The sequence below is a fragment of the Hippocampus bargibanti genome, linkage group LG06, assembly GCF_051943395.1.
Source record: "Hippocampus bargibanti isolate YZ-2025 linkage group LG06, ASM5194339v1, whole genome shotgun sequence".
NCBI lineage: Eukaryota > Metazoa > Chordata > Actinopteri > Syngnathiformes > Syngnathidae > Hippocampus > Hippocampus bargibanti.
The window spans coordinates 1,988,534-2,005,533 of record NC_142739.1 but is presented as its reverse complement, the minus strand read 5'-3'; the positions used below and the strand labels follow the sequence as shown (position 1 = coordinate 2,005,533).

The 17,000-nt window shown below is 40.5% G+C and overlaps 1 long non-coding RNA gene across 1 annotated transcript; it reads left to right on the top strand.

Annotated features, from left to right (window-relative positions):
- The first annotated feature begins 605 nt into the window (after positions 1 to 605).
- Positions 606 to 4,274, top strand: LOC148896170 (uncharacterized). The gene is made up of 3 exons (XR_016115424.1): positions 606 to 1,046; positions 1,256 to 1,315; positions 2,853 to 4,274. It is a non-coding gene; the product is annotated as an uncharacterized LOC148896170 (long non-coding RNA).
- The last annotated feature ends 12,726 nt before the right edge of the window (positions 4,275 to 17,000 follow it).

Genomic DNA, 17,000 nt, shown 5'->3' with positions numbered 1-17,000 from the left:
ACGTGACGTTTGTTTAAATACAATCACGATAGCAAGCATGCCAAATGTCGTTCTTGTCTATCTCTGAGCGTAAGTTATTACTTGTTATGTTCGTCTGTGCGGCACTGTGATTAAGGCTATGACGCAACATAAAACAGTCCTTAAATGCGTTTATCAATCAATATAATTTAGTGGAAATGGGCAAATTGTAGTTACAAAGGAGTCACATTGTTTTAAGAGTCTAAATAAAACACAATCTTAAAAGCTGTATTTTAAACTACAATGTTAAGGTCGTGTCATGTTTGAGACGTTGCAGGAAGATACATTTAAAGAAATGCAAAGTGAAACACTATTCGCCTTTGACAAGACAGGCCCAAATTATTTCTCATCTAGTAATGAGCTTATCCTATAAGTAGAGCGAAGATTCTTTTATGGATGTCAACTCAGTTTTCTTCCCCTCTATCCCAATTAAAATGCACACTAGCACTTACATGGTTATTATTCTCTCACTACCTTATATTAACGCCAGTGCCAATTAATAGTCTTACTTAATAGTCTTACTAAAAGACTCTCACCTATGGAGAAAACCTTTTTCTCTACTTTATCAGGACGAGTAGGTTAATTAATTGCGCTAACACATTGACTATTAAAGGGCGTACTTTATTAATTAATAGCCTCAAATGCAATTAAATTACAGATACACACATCACTTTAGCAACCAACATTCCTTAATCCTGTGTAATTTCCAAGGGAGTTCAAAAAGGAACAATGCTATTCTATTGTTATGTGTGCAGTTGGCCTTAATTAAGAGGGTACTAGCGGGGCGCATCTTTGATCAGTTTTCTTGTATATGTGTTTTGTGTGTGCGCGCGTGTGTTGGTGTGTGTGTGTGTGTGTGTGTGTGTGTGTGTGTGTGTGTGTGTGTGTGTGTGTGTGTGTGTGTGTGTGTGTGTGTGTGTGTGTGTGTTGTATGTGTGACGGAGATGCGCACTAAGATTATGAAATTATGACGGAAGTGACGCAACGACCCGCCCATACTTTTCAGAACTACTTGGACAAGATTTATGGTGAGTCGTATTTCTCACATGGTCTGGATTAACTCGCATTTTCATGACAATATCTTATTTTGTTTCCCCTTTTGTACTGTATAGTGTTATCTAATTAGTTCCCTGATTCATTTCGAGTCCAGATTACTTTTTGTGTCATTATTTAATTGAAGTTTTGTCGAGTGGAACTTTGAATCACTTGTGCTTCATAGTGCTTTTCTGTTGTGCAGTTAATCACAAGACGAAACTCATGCGACTTCACCCATCCCTTCTGCCGTACTGTGTTGCAGGTAATTATTGTTTCATTTCGTTTTTATTGCATAGTTTCTTGTGTCGTGTTTCATTTGGCCGTGAGTGTTAGTGGCGTATCGAACTAGGCCGCCATTATCCAGTATTTGCGCCGTCGTCTCGCATGTGATGCGTTCATTGGCATCATGTAAATAACATTGAACTTGTTTTCTGGAAATAACCACTATACACGTTGTTCATTCTGTTTTGTTTTCTACAATGTTTTGCATTTTAAGAACTACTTGGACAAGTCTTATGTTATTCACAAGACGAACCCATGCGACTTCGCCCATCCCTTCTGCCCTACTGTGTTGCAGAAATAAAAGAAATAAAAAGACACATCAACACGTCTTGTATTATTAAGACAGCAGCAACGTGGAGCTCAAGACAGTCACTGTTGTGACACCCATATGTCCGTGCTGGTGCGAGTAACGCCGTCACATGATCAGTGCAGAGTACTTCTTTGGCAGTCACTCCATTGTTTTGCTTGCGTGCACCTTATATCTAGGACCCAAACAAAATAATTAATGGTGTATTATTTTTTTTCCCCTGCATTTCAAAAAATCTGTAATTTGGTTTGGAATGTTAATTCCACGATACACCTTACAATTGATTGCAATGCATTATGGTTTAGTCGAGAATGTGTTCAATTTTCACATACAGTTAAACGTCAACCGACACCTACGGACAAGTTGTGTCAATAATTTGTAAAACCACTTCAAATGACTTCTACTGAGCGTATTTTACAAAGATTCCACCGCAGACAGCTATATTTTACGTTTTAAGACTTGCGCTGAATATTCAGGAAGTCTTGTTTTTGAGTTGGCCGTGACGTCACGGTAGGTATTGTCACTGACCGACAAAGCGACACACAATGCATTTTGGGTACTTTGTTTGGTCTGAAAACTTCGTGTTGATAGCGAAATCAGAAGGAAAACACATAAATAATACAATGGTGAATTGTTGTACGAGCTGAAACAAATTCCCAGCAGACAAATCAGCCCATTTTCAACGGAGCTTGGGCGCCATCTCGTGCATTTTCTGGGACGCTACATTTCAGTCCAGATGCCTAAAAATGACACGAAATGACTTCTCCCACCCCCTCCTGCCCACCCTGACAGCACCGGGTAGCTCCTTCAGCCAAAGACTATTACACCCGTGCTGCAAGAAGGAGAGGTACCGCCGCTCGTTCCTACCGACTGCTGTCAGGCTTCGTAATTCTCAATGATCACATGTGAAAAAACCAAAACAAAAACTGGACACTTGTAAATATGGGTTGATGCAATATATCAATATGCCTTTCTTGATACTTGCACTATGTATAGTTTTTTTATGAAACGGTTTTGCACATTTACATTTGCACAGTATACAGATGACATTTTAATTTTGCTATGCCTCGAATATCTTGTTTTCTATCCTTTCACCACCCCATCCCCTTTCAAATTGCTGCTGTGGACTGCAAATTTCCCCATTGTGGGACGAATAAAGGTTTTCTGATTCTGATCAATCAATTGCAAACATTTATGCTTTCCTCTTCAGGACTATTTGAATCATATTCATAACTGGATGAGTAACAAGAAAGCATCTTCTCCGAATCTGAAGCCATTTTTTGGATTCTCGAGCAAGGCAAGACGTCTTGGCATGACATCACGAACAAGGAGGCGGGACCTTCTGAAACTGGACATTTCCCAGCGTGCCAATTGCACAATTTGCTGCAAGCATATCCTGCTTTGCCTTCTTTGCTATTTTAGGTTTGGCATTATCACAATAATAATAATAATAATACATTTCATTTTAAGCGCTTTTCAATGGTCTCAGGGACACTTTACAGTCACAGACAAGCATAGGTACTATAATAATAAAGTTTGATTTGATGAAGAAAAAAAAATAAACTCTTCACACCTGTCTTCAAATAATGTCATTTGCATTCCCCGGTCAATGATAATATGGGAAGATGCTAAGGCAGGGGTCCCCAACCTTTTTTTGCGCAACGGGCCAGTTTAATGTCAGACAATATTTTCACGGACCGGCGGGTAAATACAACAAAATGAAATGATACGACAACCATGGAAACTGTTTTTTTCCTTACTTTATTAGCAGAGTCCTGGTAACATCGCGCCAACAACAACATATGTAACATCGTCTCTGCCCCTTAACTCTCGTGTTTAAACAAAGGTGCCTTCAAAATAAGATACACCACAAAAACAAGTACCAAGCGCTTGAAAAATACAACTCACTACAACTGAATCTGTGGGACCCCTGAGCTTGTTTCTCTGCAACGAGACGGTCCTATTGAGGGATAATGGGAGACAATGACACCTGAAGTGGGTCTTGCTTATGTCCAGTCTACTCCGTAGTTTTGTTTTGGTTGCTGTCACTGCAGAAAACCCCGCTTCACACAAATAAGATGTCGGAAACTGCAACAGGGTTTTCAGTGCTGTTGTGGCGATCTCGGGGTATTCTGCCATCACTTTAATCCAAAACACCGGCAGAGTTGTTGTCTCAAACATACTTTGAAGTCCGCCATCATTTGCTAACTTCAGCAGTTGTTCTACCTCTTGCACTGGCATGCTGGATTCACCTGGTTTGTTGACAAATGGGTTGCTGATCCATTCCTTGGCAGTTTGTCAATGAAGGCTTGCGCTCAGTCTTTTCCAAAAACCCCGCCAATGTTTGAAACATGTAAAATACACTGCTATTCAGGCGCCGTCCCCACAAATCCATTTTGGCTTTAAATGCAGCTACTTTATCAGCCAACTTGAAAACAGTTGTCATTTACCCCCGAAGTGACAGATTGAGTTCATTGAGCAGGTTGAATATGTCGCACAAGTAAGCGAGCTTTGCGACCCATTCCTCGTCACGGAAATGCGCTGCAAGCGGTGACTTTTCATTTTTCTAAATAAAACATAGTTCGGACACAGATCATAAATAAAACGGAAATTATGTAAATTATTTATTCTTTCTGCGCGACAGAAGTTATCATAATCTGGTTGGCGAACAACGGGTGGCGCTGTCGGCCCCGCCTGCACCTGCAGAGGTGCCGGTCGTCCCGATCAGTGGCGGACTGCCACGTTCGGATTGGCGACCAACGAGTAGCACTGTCAGCCCTGCCTGCTGCCTTGAAGGTGCTGGTCGTTCCCAATCAGTGACAGTTAAAAGGACTCCCGGCACGACCATTCGGTGTCGGGTTGTTGTATGCTTTGTGTATGCTTTTTATGCAATTGTATGCATTGTATGCTGTGCATGTGTTTGTTTCACCTTGGCGGACTTTTAATCTTGGTTTTCTTTTGATACTTTGTATTTTTTCTGTTCAAATGATTTTGACGTTTTAGATTTTGTTCCTGCTGACTTTATTTTAATACCATTTGTCAAACACAACCTCCTACTGCCACCTGCATGCTTTTTGGGATCCGCAACCACCATCACCACCTTGCAAACCGCGACACCAGTGCTTCATGAAGAAGCTACTGCTGGCAATGAGTAAATTGCAGCAACTGTGTGAGAAACATCAGCAGCTCAGTCACACACACGTTATAATGAGGTGTCTTTTGAAATTAATGTTTTTTTAACGAAAACAATTCAATTTTACCTTGTATGTACATAACAAATCTCTGACATGCAAACCAGGAGACCACATGCCGACTCTGTACAACACTTAAAAAAATCATTAATTCAACTGAAGCAGATTGCAAAAAAAAAAGCATCTCGAGTAAATCATTTAGTTGCATTCACTTAAACACAATGCTTCAACATCATTACCAACTATGGTGTGAGCTTGAAGCTATCAAAACAAAAAAATAAAAAACACTCATGGGATATGGAGGTACATTCAGTTTCCCGAGCCATTTAAGATTTTGGGAAGCAAAGGAGAACCCCAAGGAATATCAAAGGAATTACCTGCACAACGTTTGATTATGTTAATAATAAATCCAATTATGCAATTACACTATAATACTTGGAAAGGAAGCTGGTCGTTTTACCCTTTGGGTTCTCCAGAGGCGGTACTATTCCACGCCACATTGCAAACATTGTATTTCAAAGCGGATATTCTTACCACAATGCCATTGTTGCATCACTGTAATGCATAATTAAGTATAACATTGAATGAAAAAAAGATAACGATTCTACTTTTCAACATGTGTTTAACTAGTGTCAAACCAACAATTACTGACAGTTATGTCAATAAATATGATTTGGATGTTGTCAAAAGAGGGTGATATTAAAATAAAATAAAAATACTCTATAATATAAGTGATGTAAAGATAGAATTGAGTTTCAGGTCCCAGTCAGTGATGTGAATAAATATGAATGTGAATAGTTGTTCTTTCCAATATGTGCGCTGCAACTGACAGGCGATCAGTCTAGAGTGTAGATTGCCTTTCGCACAAAGTCATTTGGTGTAGGCTCCATCTCATTGTGACCCTGAGCAGATGAAGCAGCGTCGAGTATGGATGGACACCGGATACTACTCCGATACTGTTTATTCAAAGCAGTCTTCTTTTACTTAAAAGTCGGAGGCTCCTCTTTTCTCTCCTGGCTGGGCCTTTTCCACTTCCAAATACACTTTCCAAAGATGTTTATTTCATTACTCATTTTGCAAGCTCCCAGTTTTCATTTTAGCGGGAACCTATCACGTTTTTGAAAAGTGTGCTTTGACCTGCATTTGTAGATGGATGCAACAGATAATCCACTAAAAGTTAAATCTATTTCAGATTCCCAAATAAATAAATACATAAATAAATAAAGCCATGTAAGTTATTTATTATTCTTGTGTGACCGGTTCCGGTACGGGGCCCGTTGTTGAGACTCTCGTCTATAAAGAAGTCAATGTGCGTATTGTGCCTTTCATCCCAAAGGTCTGACATGTGATCCTACATAACCTATAACTACAAAAAGGCACCAGATTAAAAGATGCAACTGTTCAATTTAGCCAAAAACACATTTGTACACCCATTAGCAACTTTATATTAATAGCTGCGGTTCTCCACGGTGCAATATTTGAATATTTGGATAGACAGAGATCACACAGATTAATTTTTTTTACCTCAGGCTCCCATGCGCTTCTCCGCCAAATGCAGCAAGTTATACAGAAGAGTCCAAGAAGCTCTCAATCTCTTTCTTGCTATCACACAATGCATATTCACCGGCAAACCTACCCACACAGCAGTGCAGCCTTTGGGAACCTGTTTGTTGCGTGTTGGGGACACCCAGGGGAGTCAAGGACTTCTATAATAAAACTGTCAGGGGACTAGTTGCTTTGTCGTGCATGTGTTGCCAGCAATGGTGGGAGCGCACGTGTGGATTCCAATTGTAAACAGATGATGAATATCCAATATGAGGGTGAACGTGGACAATTTTATTGGTCGACTGTGAAATGTTCAGTCATTTTGTTGGTGACCAGGCCATTCTCTGACAGTGTGCGAGTAAAAAAATTCTAAAAAAACTGTGTCAAATTAAAAACCACAGTTATCAAACAAGAAAGATTAGAGTGACTTGCAGTCTGGAAAAATATAGTACCAGATTTACTGTCATTACGAAAAATGTCGAGAGGTCCTCTAAGAGTGTTCGTTTCACTGAATAGCTACGTACTCGTGATCTTCTATCCCGACTGTGACATATTTCCGTCAGATGATCAAAAAAGCAACAAAACCTTACAAATGTGAGTCCACTCTTCTGCTGTCATATTAACACTTATGACAGCAGCACAAAATATACCTTGGGATATTTTCCTGGCCAAGTTTTCAACAAGTCACCGGCTGAGATGTATGACAGAAAAAACAAAGTTCTGACCCTTTCACAGCTACACTGTTTTCAAAACAAATTATTATTTTTTTTATGTTCATAGAAATGTTTATAGATGATGTGGTTCATGGACTTGTTTGTAAACCAAATCGTTTATAAACTGAGGTTCCAATTCTTTGAATGTTAATCAGATTTCACCTTGACGTTCAGGATAAACTTAAAACGTACAATAAAAATTAAAATAGCACAAATATGTACATCCCACAGTATTTGAAGTTGAAACAAGTTGAACAGTGTTTTTTTGTGTACAATATACATATAGCCAGAGGGAAATATGTGTAATGATTCAAAACAAAGTAAATAATTACAGGAGAACATTTCTCTGAGGTTGCAAATATTTGTAATCATCTTCAGTCTGGGTCCATGTAGATTCAAAGCTGTTTTTTGTTTGTTTTTATGTACACAAAGCCCATTCCCCACCCCAAACTGTCTGTGTCCTCAGTAATTAACGTCGACTAGACTTGAAAGAGTGCGTAGGCTACAGTTGGAGCAATAATTACAATGTGCCTTGAACAACCTTTTTTTCTTGGTTGACAGAAGCATAAAAGTATGACTTATTTGAATGTACCCAGTGACGAAATATCTTTTCACTATTTCAAGCCCCTACACCCCCACACTAGCTCCCAGATATCCTATCAGTAACAACTCCCTGATTGGACAAGAAACTACACAACACATTTAAACCAGCAATTAGTTGAAATTAACAGACATTTTCAAAAATGTCTTTGCTTCGAAAGACGCGGCTTTGTTGTTCAAAAATTCCCACTTTGGCCTTAGAGTGGGAGTATTTCCAGCAAATGCCTGAATCCTAAAATAAGTACTGCAATCTTCTGGAACAGGCACACTGTTATGCTTTAAAAACAAGTCAGCACTGTCATCAGCGTAATTACAGTAACTAATTACCATCCTATGCAAACAAATAGCTTAACATAATACTCAGGCTCAATCAATTTTGAAGAAATGGAAATTGTAAAAGTAAAAAAAAAGACAGAAAACAGAGAGAAATTTTCAGGCCAACCTGAAAGGAATAGAGGAAAATAAAACGCTTTGTTTTATCCACACATAATTCCCAGGGAATATCATATCATAAATATTTGCATTCAGTTGTTATCAGGACATTTGCATTTTCCTCTTATCAGTCAGCAGGCCAGGCACCAGCTGATAGAGAAAGCTGCCTCCACACCATACACACATTTCTAATGAGTCACGTCGCAGGCTGATATCATATTTTGGCTCCAACTTTATCACCAAAAGGAGGAGGTCATTTTCTCCTAGAGTTGGCTCATCTCAGAACTGTCTTTGAGTTTGTCTTTTTTTTCTATGATGTGATTCAACTCTGATTCGTTTTTTTGCCCACAAAAATGATTATTTCCTCTCCTCCCCCATCTGCAACAGTCTCATATCAGTGGCACGTACGCTTGCAATGATTATCGTTCTGTCATAAAATATTTCCGTTTTATCAGAGTATTATTTTATTTTTCACAACATTCATAGGAACAGAGAGTCAGGGGAGAGGCAGGAAAAGAAACTCAGCTCATCTGCATGAACAGCAGTCGTTGTCGGACAGGAGAATCACCATCTCATTTCCAGAAAGACACGAGCAACAGTTGCAAGGTTTCTAAAGCATATTCCACAGTAGTAGTAGTAGTAGTTTCTCAATGGAATTTCTCAATGGAATAAGCAGTGGCTACTTAAAAAAAAAAACTTGAAACAAATGAATCAATCATCCAGACACACTGCTGTTTATTAAGAACAAACCAATCATTGTTACATGGGTAACTATAGAAAGTTAAACTTAAAATATAGCATTGTGCAAATAATATCCATGCAAAACAAAAATGCCTTTTTGGCTGTTGCTAAAAAAAAAGGGAGCATTGAGGTGTCCAGATGTCAAAGTCAAAAGAACCATCCGTCATCCTTCCACATGGAAACACATAACGCGAATGCATGTCTCCGATTTAACGCAAGACCTTTCCTGTAGACCAATAATTGTAAATAAATCAAGTGTCACTCAATCAAATATTATGACCATCATCTGTTTGATGAAAATAAAATACAAAAATGTCCTGAACAATTATGTGAATATAGCAACCAATTAGGAAAATTAATTAAATCAAGGAACTGATTTGGATACTTCTCATGCTGCAATAACTCCAATAACATGATAAACTGTCCACTACAGTAACCGCCATCTCTGAAAACGATAACATTTGCATGACCATACACACTTTATTTGGTGGGTCTGTTTACACGTGCCTGTTTACTGTAATTGTTGACTGAATTTGTAATGTGCGTCTTGATGTGAGATGCAGCATTAATGGCGGCTGTGCCCGTGAGATCGGTTAAGCCGCAGGCATGTGGGGTCGCTACATTAGGGCTATTTTAGCGGGGATTCTCAGAGAGGGGTTATGTCCATGCTGACATTTACAACTGGTGAGCTGGCACCAAAGCAAAGAACTGCTAATCGCAAACTCATGAACCGCTAAAGGCTTCCGAAATGAACATGGAGATGGTCTTAGCAGAGCGCAGCGGACGTGTGTCATCCCAATCGAGCTACGGGCCAGTGTTTTTGTGAGGATCTCAGCAGGGACTGAGATGCGGAGGATTTGAGTTAAGCTTGAACAGCTTTTCGAAATAAGCTTGTTTGGAAGAGGGCGCAGTTTTATACAATGTAGACAGTGATTTGTCGATTAAATACGAGGTTTCTGTTCAGCCATACCAACTGAACACGGCAACTTGTTTTGTTCAATGTATGTGGAAGATACTCCACCCTCTGTTTTCCATTTGAAAAATTCTGGTCCTTTGAAATGGAAAAAAGCAAATGTTATTATGGAATTGTGATTAACTAGCATCAAAGAAAATAAGCCATCATTTCACGTGAAGATCATTTAGTTAAATTTATTATTTTATTTGAATGTATCATATTAAGTTCTGTTTCATCCTTTCACCGTTGATAGCAGTTTTTGTGGCATAGCAAGTACAATTCCCAGATAGATTTACAGTAAGCGCTGTGATATCATGAGAGGCTGGCTCTCAGCGGGACCGGACAAGAAGTGCAATGGACGACAGGTTTGGATACAAACAAAGGTTTTAATCAAAGGTTTCAGGGGGGATTCACAAGCAACAAAGGTTTGAATAGTGTCTCTTCCAATACTTAAATCAAAATAGTCTCTTCTGAGGTAAAACTGAAGACGGAGTTCTTTTCCAAGAGTCTCTAGGCCTCACCCCTCTTGACGTCCTCCTCATGTAGCCTAGCCACCTTAGCAAGGTCCAAATCCAGTGTCCTGTCGTGTGGTCCCAACTGGCAATGAGTTCCACGCAGCAATCAACTTCTTCACAGAGCACAGCAATCGAGCTTGTCTTTCCCCAAGCTGCACACTGAGAGGCTCTCTGCCTTAAGAGCCGTGCCTGCCAATCCCGCCCTGATCAGCTGCAGGTGTGTGGTTTTAATTGCTGCCTTCCACCAGATGGGGCCAAGACTCTCTCTGGGTGGAGCCATCTTAGGGAGATGTATTAGCCCTCCAGGACACTGCCTCTCGTGACATCACAGCGCAAAAATCATTAAAACTGTGTTGTGTAGCACGTGTGTTTGTTTGAATTAATTATTCCCCTGTAAGCTTCCAAACCGAACTCAAAACTCTCCAAATGTGGTGTCCTTCCAGTGAAAGCTTTACACACATGGTGACCTGAGAGGCATTTGGGTTTATTGTAGCTACGAAACACAAATCACAAATAATTGATACCGTGTCACTACACAGTCTACCGGCCCAATACTTTTATAATTTCGAACAAATTACAGTAAAGTCTCATTATATTGATATTCTCGGGAGTCCGAAAAAAATATCAATATAACCGGACTTTCGATATATCCAATCCTGCGCCGAACTGCATTAACAAAAGCCGCCAAAAGAGGGCAGCCAAGCGCCATATAAGAAACGGAGCTGGCCATGAGCTCCCATTTCGTGCCTCTTTTTTTGGGGGGTGAGAGATGTTCCCCCAATGTTGCCTCAAAATGGCACATATAATTCTTTAATGATTGCTATGCTTTCATCTTCAGAACTACAGTGTATTTGAATCATATTCATAACTGGATGTGTAACAAGAAAGCATATTATCCGAATCTGAAGCCATTGTTTGGATTCACAAGCAATGCAAGACGTCTTGGCGTGAAGTCATTTTTATTGTTGTTTTGCATTTGAATAAAAAGTGACATCGGTTGTCCTTTAATACACAGTATGGAAACAACCTTAACTTAAACACGTCCCCTGCTTGTATCCTTACTGGGTGAGATGTCTGGTCCTAGAACATCCTGAACACCCAGAAAGAAAATCAAGGTGAAAACTTTGTAGGGGGATTGACCAGCCTGCCACGACTATGCAGTCCTTCATTCGGTGGCGCATGTGAACTTATTCGGGCAGTCGACCCAGGTGAGACCTGAGTGGAGGAACGAGACTTAACACTGGCATGCTGAAGTGAAGCTGGAGGTTTCGGAGGGCATCAGCGGCGTGGGACCTGAGCCGGCAAAATGTCCTCACCCGCAACCAAATGAGCTGGTTTGGGCGTGTCTAACTAAACACACTCCCTTTGCATCCATATCGAGCACGAAACTCTTTTCACCGTGTTCAAACGGGCCATCATACGGTGGCTGGAGGGGAGATTGTCTTTATGTCCACGATGCCCACAAAGACAATCTGACTTAAGTGCAGATGGGACAAACACTTTTGGAACACAATGATGAACCGGAGAAATTCACTAACAACGCGGAGTGGCTGATCGAGCACTACCTCTGCCGGAGTGGCGTTAAGGTCTTCCTTCAGGGTCGAACGAAGCCGAGCAAGACTCACGGAAGACGGTCGACCCAGTTACCTTCCGATAGCGCGGCCCATAGTGTTGCTTTAAGCGAATGGTAAAAATGTTCGGCAATCTGTTTGTTGTTGTTTTTCTACTTTCATTCCTTTCATCACTTTGCTGCTGTGAAATGTAAATTTCTCCACTGACTAATAATGGCATATCCAATCCAATCCAATCTCATTAGCCTGTAGGTGGTAGGCAATAGTGCGGTGTACCCGCACACCCAAGGACTGTGCCATGGCCAACCAGAGTTTGGACACAAACTGGGGGCCTCTGTCCGAAGTGATAAATGAATGTGTGCTGAAACGCACAACCCAGGACGACAGAAACACATGGGCTATATCTGTCCAGGTCGTGGAAGACAGGGGGACGGCTTCCACCCACCTAGTGGTCCGGTCGACCATAGCAAGGAGATGCGTGCAACCTTGCGAAGGAGGGAGCGGCCCGACCAGATACACATGGATGTGGTCAAATTGCCTGGCCAGAATCAGAATAGTTTCCAGGTTCGCCCGGTTGTGCCTGTGCCACGCATGCAGCTTCAAAATCTGGGTCAGACAAACTTGGCCCTAAGTAGCTTGACTAACGCCCGAACGCTAGGGTGTGAGAGGGAATTGATAGAATAGAAAATTCGGGACCACCACTCCAGCGGTACTATGGGACGAGTGCACCACGTAGACACATCGCAGAGGAGAGTGGGACCCCGTTCATGCAGTGCAACTTCCTCAAGTACACATTCCACCATGATGTCCCTGATCCACTGATTAAGAGGTGCTTTGATCCTCTCCTCTTTCATCTGGAACTGCTTTGTGTAACAAAGAGGGTACAGAAAGTGCTTCAGAATGAATGACTCTGTGTCTTTGTGTTGTCATGTTATTTGTTATTTCGTGTTTTTTTTTTTGTTCTTTTGACTTCAAGATGGCACCGCGAGAGTTGCTGCCTTTCCAGCAGCTCCTGTATTTTTTTCTACTTTCATTCCTTTCATTACTTTGCTGCTGTGAAATGTAAATTTCTTCACTGCGAGACTAATAAAGGCAAATTCAATCCAATCCAAGCTTCAGGGCTGTGCCTGCCGCCTTGCATTCGTGGCTGTCCGGAAAATCCACCCCGGATTGGACATACAATCGTGCGTGACAAGCAATCAACCACATGGTTACATTTTCTAACCACATGCCGAACGTCCGTTGTGAACTCCGAAATGGCCGCGAAGTGCCATTGCTGTCGTGCCGACCACGCTTCCGTTATCTTTGACATAGCTGAATGTGAGTGGTCTATGATCCACATAGACGGTGAAGTGGCACCCCTCGATGAGGAAACGAAAATGGCGCGTAGCAAGATATAGTGCTAACAACTCTGTCGAAAAATATAGCGATATGCAGAGGGACAGCAATGCGGTCTCACTGCACAGTTAGCATAGTTATTGTGCAATCCATGGTGATGCTCAGCCGGCTGCTGCCTCACCGCTTGTCTCTACTTAGTATTTGAATGGTAAATGTGAAAATTCAGCGAATTTGAAAAACAATCCAAAAATGGTGAAGTTAAATGGAAAAGAACTTAACTAAAGTACAAATCACTAAATAAATATAACTAATTTATTTTTTCATTTGATATTTCCATGATGACTGGTGAGGCACAGCCTCACCTGTCATATTGTTTGGTCTGAAAACCTTGTGTTGCACCCAAAAGCCGCCAGAAGAGGGTGTCCAAGCTCCATATAAGGAATTTATCAGCCTGTGGAAACTGAGGTGGCCACAGGAGATCGCCATTTTGTGCGTCTTTTCTGGTGATCCGTTTCTCCTCAATGTTGCCTCAAAATGGCATGGAATAAATTCTTTATTCGATTGCAAACATGTATGCTTTCCTCTTTAGAACCATTTGAATCATATTCATAACTGGAGGTGTAACAAGAAAGCATATTCTCTGAATCTGAAGCCATTGTTTTGATTCTCCAGAAATGCAAGACGTCTTGGCGTGACGTCATGAACTGGGGGCGGGACTTTATGAAAATGCCCAATTCGCAGCTCAATTTTTTTGCAGATTTTGGACACTTTAAGTCATTTTTATTGGTGTTTTGCATTTGAATAAAAATATACTTTGTGTTTTGGGTATTTTAGATGCTATAAAACGTTTTTCTGATGTCAGTTAAGAAACAAAAAAGTGACGTCGTTTGAGGTTTAATAGGTTTCAATGGTTGCCACATGGATAGTATTTTTTCATTGCAACAGTTATTTTATTGATTACTGATACCTCTTCTTGTACAACTCATGAAACCAAAATATAGCCTGAACCATTTTTTTTATCAATTCATTATTTTTTATTTTGTTTACATTTGCTGGTATACAGTACTTGTGGTAAAGTGAAGTAATAAAAACAGACGATAGTGTATTCTGTAAAGCATTTATGCTGTAACGCATTTATTCTGTTGACCAAATGCATCTGCACATGTGTACCTCACAGCCGCCTCACCCCACTCACACTCACTCAAAATTGACTGTTTGGGTCAGTGGAAATAGCATATGATGGAAGACGTGAACAGTTCAGGGTGGGGTTGGGCTGATTAAGTGATTGTGACCAATCTACTGAAATGCTTTCTTCAATCCCACAGATAACATCATCCTTGGGGTTTATCTTTGTTCTTGAGCTGATTTTAAACACCTTCCCCCCAATACACACAGACACACACACGCACATACCGACACGCGCGCACACACACGCCCACACACACGAACACACGCACGACACACACCCACACATTTGTATGCAATGCACTCACACATACACGCACGCACACATGCGCACACACGCGCGCGCACACTCACGCACACACACACACACACACACACATACACGTTTTGCTACATGGTGGGGACATGGTGTGCAAAGGTTTTGACCCGTGGGAACCCAATTTCAAACATGAAAAAAACATATTTATGAAACTCATAAAAATTTGATTTTATGACCCGATTTTTTTTTTAGCCTGCGCTCACTCAGAAATCACTTTAAAACGTCAGTTTTTCGTAACTCCGTGGGGACTTAACGAATCATGTCAAACCAAAACTACCAGCAGGTGGCACTTATTTTTCTCAAGAGACAATATTTAGAGCCTGTAAGGTCAGCAATTGTGATTTGCAGGAGCCATGATTGTATATTTTTTGACAATTCTAAATTTTGAACACATAAATTGTGAAACATTTAGTTCACATGCACAACTGGGTCCAAGCACCCTCCCATTTTCTGACATGATATCCGACAGAATAATCAAGCACCAGATGTACGTCTGCCAGGTTCTGTCACAACCAAAAGTTTGATAGTCATAGTCAATGTGCTATTCTTTCTTATTTATCTGTGAATTACATCCCATTGGTGCTGCCAGCAAATTTTTGTTTCATAAATGTGCTGAGTTCCAACACTTGGTGTGCTCTTTGTGTAGTTTTTAGATTTGTATGTTTAATCTATGGAAAATATCTCTTGTCTTTTAATTACATATTGACTAACAACCTGTGCAGATCGGACCTAAATGACAATGTTTTAATTTTTCTCAATTTTCAATCTAAGTTGCTAGAACAACCATACTTTTCTTGCATATTTATTGGATTGGATTTGCCTTTATTAGTCTCGCAGTGGAGCAATTTTCATTTCACAGCAGCAAAGTTATGAATGAAATGAAAGTAGAAAAGCAACATACAGAAGCTGCTGGAAAGGCAGCCACTCTCGCGGCGCCGTCTTGAAGTCAAAAGGACAAAAAAACTAAATAACAAATAACATGACAATTATAAAATAGATTGAAGAGAATCAAGTAAATTAACAGTGCTCACGTACCAATTTCAATGGCAGCCTCTGATCTTTTTAATAATTGAAATACGTACGTACATCAACCTGAAATTTCAAACATTCAAGACATTGTGGTAAGAAAATAAATACAAATTGCTTTCATATTAACAACTGCGTGTAAAACGTTCAAGATTGAAATAAAAGTGCTGGACAAAATTTGTGTTTCCAGAAGTTAAGTCGACAAATATTCAAGAAAAAAAACACTCAATATGTTGAAATAAAAGCTATTGTCTCTGTGTTGTATTGAAATGTGCCAGAAACAAGTGCACGTGACACATATAACATACATAAAAACAATGCATTGTTCCAGCTGCCAAACCTAACCTTTTCTTAGTTTCGGACCTAACCTTAGCTGCGTTTTGCGGACATTCTCATTAATTCATCAATGCGGTTTTTCACGAAATATTTAACTCGCTTCCAAGTTCTCCCTTTCAATTCTTCTGGTGAAGCCTTAATGCAGTTCATGCATTCGTCTTTGCTTGGAAACTTGGTAGACCTGATGGAGTCCATCAAGGTTTTCTCCACAGCATGGATTTCTTCTTCTGTCCACTTTTTTACCTTCATTTTTACATCTTCCTTCCCTATATAAAATGGGACAGTAAATTATTATTCGTCCAAAAGTTAAGACACAGGCCAGTGCTATCTAAAGTCATCATTGGTCTGTTTTGTAACAGTTTTATCGCTTTTATACATCAAATTATAACACATTCACAATCGATGAGAAGGTTTCTTCAGCCGTCATCTGTACAAAAGTGAAGGTTTCGGACGTTTCGCCTCCTATCCAAGAGGCTTCGTCAACGAAGCCTCTTGGATAGGAGGCGAAACGAAATGCTGTGATGGCGGTTTCGGCTTTGATGATATAGTCTGTAACACTTTCATCGTTCCTCTTTTGGAGCGACGTGAGCGTGGTGTACAGATTTATTATCCGCGGTTTTCCTTTCCCGGCATAATATTCTCTCAATATCTTCAAAGATTTTCTTCCATCATCAGGTGCATCTCTCATTATTAGTGAGAGGCTCTTGTCATCAAGCATATTTATCAATTCGGCATACGCATCGGCATTTTTCTCTGCATCCGTAGCCATATCGGAACTCGTCGCCGGCTCGCTTAGCACGGTCTTCTTTAGTCCCAATAAATGAAAATGTCCGAGCATTTTTGTTTCCCATATCTCGTACTTATCTTCATCTCCGTCGAATGCCAGTCGAA